Source organism: Triticum urartu, chromosome 7A (genome assembly GCF_056163025.1).
Source record: "Triticum urartu cultivar PI428250 chromosome 7A, HENAU_Tu73, whole genome shotgun sequence".
NCBI classification, from domain to species: Eukaryota; Viridiplantae; Streptophyta; class Magnoliopsida; order Poales; family Poaceae; genus Triticum; species Triticum urartu.
In genome coordinates, this window is record NC_141879.1 from 628,380,446 (window position 1) to 628,384,984 (window position 4,539).

At 45.8% G+C, this 4,539-nt stretch overlaps 1 pseudogene across 1 annotated transcript; it reads right to left on the bottom strand.

The window, feature by feature from the left end:
* Positions 1-323: 323 nt before the first annotated feature.
* LOC147960782 (FBD-associated F-box protein At3g49020-like) lies at positions 324-4,235 on the bottom strand (annotated as a pseudogene). The gene is made up of 4 exons (XR_015611146.1): positions 3,517-4,235; positions 2,326-3,209; positions 2,061-2,216; positions 324-918 (listed from the first exon to the last, which is right to left on the bottom strand). The product of XR_015611146.1 is annotated as an FBD-associated F-box protein At3g49020-like (transcript).
* Positions 4,236-4,539: the final 304 nt, after the last annotated feature.

Sequence of the window (4,539 nt, forward strand, 5' to 3'; positions counted from 1 at the left end):
GCCTGCCACGACGATGCCATGCTCTGACAAGGGAGGTTCAAGCCATTGACGTCCCTTGCTCAATGGCCGGGCGCACATTGACGTCCCTTGCTCAAGGGCGGCCTCCTTGAGCCTCGCGTCTTCCCTCTTGGCCTAGGCCGTGTGTGTGGTATGTAAATTGATACCATCTTTGCCTCAAAACGGTTTCATTAACACTTCATACAGGGTAGAAAGAATCTTAGAGGAAGCTAAGAACCTCAACAAACGCTCATGAAGCCGCGCCTTACATTCCCTCAATCCTCCTCCATCTGCCGGAATACATACATCACCAAAAACCACTCAAATTTGTTGCAGAACACAAACAATATCTTGCTGAGGCTCATGGCACATAGACATAGATACGCAAATCATATTCGTTCACAAGTACTGAAAGGTATCAAACAGCCTACTACTACTACCACAGCACAACGTTTCAGTCTCGGGACACAAATGAAGTACACCACATTTTTGAAAAATAAAACGCAAACACTACGGATAGTTCTTTTTGGCCAGATGGTCAGACCTTATTCCAGCAGTCGTAGGGAAATGAATTATGGCAAACGAGTCTATCCCGTCAGTAATTCTCTTCTTCACTGACAATCTCTGCCTCTTGGTCCACGGGAACTTGAATGGCTGCTTTCGAGAATTGTCAAGGCACTTCCTACAAGCCAGCCTATGATACAGGAACACCTCCTCCAGATTCGCCGCTGCTTCCATTACACGCCTAATATAGCTCACCATGTACTTTTCAGATTGGAAGCCAAATATGACGAGCGTAACCAGATTCTCATGATGGAAGTCAGAAGCAGATGATTCCCACTCTACACCCTTCTCCTCGCTAAACAAGCGTTCCTTCCTCTTCTCCTCATCTGTTACCATTTTACAAAGATGGTCCCACACCTGCACGTCATAGGACAGAGGTTAAACAGAAACAGGTTATTAATTTTGAATACCCTTTGTAATTCACATAGAAGGCCTCTCAGAGCGGGCAGCATAAATGTGCATGTTACTTTCAATGTGAAGTTGTGTACATTAAATTTTCTTTCTTTTTTTGCGCTATGAAACTACACATCTCTCATCATTAATTATAGTGCCACGTTATCTTTTTGCTTAGGTGGCACTACGTGACTACAAATACGTCCAGGCCGGCGTGTCCGCGTACAAAACATGATACACATGCAATACGCATATCCCCAGAGTATCCCCTTCTCCGGTCAAAAAAGGAAAGAACCAAAAGGCTGATATGCCGCCGGGACACCATCAACACGTCGTACATGGGACATGGAAGCACAGTCAGCACAGTAAAAGCCCGCCTCTATTCGGTTGATTGAACAAGCACAGGAATGAATGGCTGGCTGGCCGCTGGGCACTTGCTTGCTGGTTGATGTGTGCTTGCTTGCTGAGGCGTTTCTGCGAGCTGCTGCATGCTTGCTGGCTTGCTGCTGGGCACTGACTGCTGGCGCTGAGTGCTGGCTTGCTGCTTTGCTCTGCTGATGTGATTTTGCTGTTGTTGAGGCTAAGGAGCGACATACCTAAATGGCATCTGCGGGCACGTAGCACAAGCAGGGGCGGAGAGAGGGGACGGGGAAAAAAGCGTGCAATATATGTGACAGGTGAGATAGGAATGCTTGGATGTGAATCCAAATGCGTAGAAAAATGTCAAAAGAAAAACTTACCAACTTGTAACTAAACAAGTCTTAACAACATTTTGGTACGCCTCAAAAATGGAGGGGGAGGGGGGGGGGGGGGGGTGCACTGAGAAAAATCTATACTTGACATGTCATGATTTTTTTATCTTGTTATGCGAGCTTATAACACTCTTCGCCCCCCCCCCCCCCCCCCTCATGTCTAAATCTATATTGATATCATCTCGCGCAATCAATTATTCTGTGTATATACTCGCAGTATTGCCGCATGGCTGTTTCTTGTGTCCCTGTATCGGTGCTTCATAGCTGCATGATAGATGATACTTGGACTGGGAGAGGTCTAATGGTAGCTGCATGGCGCTGAAAGAAGAGAGGAAGTTCTAGGTAAGAATATACCGTTATGTATAGCTCCTTCAGGAGGGGTGCAGCTTTAAGGATGAACAGTGTCCAGGTCAGATCATACCCTTCAGGAATTTCATCTAGATTCACAAACCTTAGTTGCCGAAAAACAGATGCCAGGCTTTTCGTCAAGCACTGTGGTTGGACCCAGATCTGCAACGAATAAACGAGTCATGAGAAGAGCAGAAAAATAATCAACAAGTCATGAGAAGAGAAGAAAAATAATAAAGCCACAGCTAGCAAAACAACCAAGTTGATTTACCTTTTCACATTTAAATCCCAACTTCAGGTCACGCACAGAGGTACCACAAAGAAACTTACTTAACTCAACCATCTTGTGCCAACTGAGAGCAACATTATTGAGTTTGACGGCCTCAAGCAATGGGGCATCGCCAACTGAAAGTGGATAATGGAAAGAGATCCAACCCTCAAAGGCCAACCGTGTGAGTTTTGGAACAGAGTTCAGCAGCAGTTCTGCAAAAACGCAATCACCGATGGCGAGGTCACTGAGTTGGGAGTGATCTACTTGCAGCATCGTCGTTTCCCTAGAATCACAATTCATCAAACGTAGATCCTTTAATCGCTTACAAACGATGAGTACATTAGTGATGTCCGATTCACCGAATCCAAATTTTCAAGGTGCAGGCGTGTGAGACCACCAAATGCATCTGGGAAAGCATCAAAGAATAAGATGAACTTTTTCCCATAACTGGCTAGATTATCATCGTCACACTGAGTGGCATCCCTCTCTGTCATAATGTTGAATTCAGCCATCTCAACCTTGTGTGTCGCCATGGTCTTGGCAACAGCATGTCCAATGGATATGTGGTCACTGTCTTTTAGGAAGAAAGTCATCGACAGTAGGTGGATGGTTTTTCGGGTAGAATCCCTCTGTGCCAGGATGCTAGTGGTTGCTTCAACCACAGCTGCATTGCTCCGAACCACTTCATCAATTTCAAATATGGGCCCATTGTGAGGCAGGAAGTCCAAAACACTTATTGTCAGTCGAGAAAGCTTGGTAGAAAGCCGACTCCACCGTCTGGAGAGGATGCTGGTTCTGACAGCGTATGTGACATCGAGTCTATCAAGAATATTAACCAAAATGTCGTCAGGCAAGTTGCTGAGCATACCGTCTCGATTTCCTTTCTGCATTTGTGGCAAGGAAACAAATCATAATTGATATAGTCGGAAAGATGCAGTTTTTATACATTACATGGATGCAGTTCTCCATACTACAGTCGCTAAGGGTGCATGCAATTTGGATTTAGTCTCAAAGCTGTGCAATTTGACATCTTCCCACTAGAAGAGGTGCAACTTTGATAGTCTAAAAAATATAATTTTGATTGAGGCTAAAAGATGTCAATTTTTGGCATCTTTGATGAAAACAAAAAACCTGCAATTTTGACCGAGTGCGTTCTTTTTCATCAGAAGAGTAAAAGGACAAGGAACTCACCCCCATGGCTCCGGGTAGATCTGCCAAGATGCGATAAGAATTGGCGGCCGCCGGTCGCCGGAGAAGGTAGGCGACCGTCAACCTGGCTGGGGAATCGCTGGTCTCGTCTGAGACCTGTTGGCTTCCGGTCGGGCCGACTGGCCAATTTATATTGGCTTCGTTTGCGCCTCCGACTGCACCTCGCAGACTGAACACGAGACAGAAAGGGGGTCGAAATCGGATTAGAGCTCGGTGGGGAGCCGCGTCGATGTCGAATTGCAGCTCGGATAGGAGCTGCTTGATTGCTGATTGCAGCTCGAAAAGGAGCCGCTTCGGTTCCGAATTGCAGCTCGAAAAAGAGCTGCTTATTTGTGTGCCTCTTCTGGAACACCACGCTATCCTCATAGGGAGGCTTAGATGGCGATGGCGCGAAGAGGGAGATGGGCTGCCTTGACACTCGACCGGCGGGGCGGCAGCCGGCGCATCTCCGGTCCCTCTCTCCCTCTCTAACCCGTAGCCTGTTTGTTTGGGGGAGTTGGAGCTAGGGAATGGAAATTTAAGGTGGCTGGGACTAAAAATCTTTTGATTGATTCATGGACTTGGGAATTAACAAGAGAAGGGGAAGGGGAATTAGGAGGCCCAACTCCCATCGATCTCTTTCTTGGGGGACCCTGGTAAGGGCATGTACAATGATTCTATCTTAAGACTGCCACGTAGGATAAATGATGAGATGGAGGAGAGAGAAATCATAAGAGAAGGCTTGTTTTATCTTATTTAAGAGAAGACAAGAGATGATCTCTTAGCACAATTTGTCTCACCATGTTTTTAGGAACAACTAACTATTGAAGATAAGGCTAAGAGATGACCCATTGTAAACATGTTTTTTTGTCATCTCTAATTACATGCAAAACTTAAGATAAGACTATCTTATCAACCATTGTACATGCCCTAATTCCGTGAAGGAATGGGAGTTGACGCCTGGAAGAAAATTGTTACAGATTTATTGACCCACCTCCCGCAAAGAAAGAAAAAAAACTCCACGGA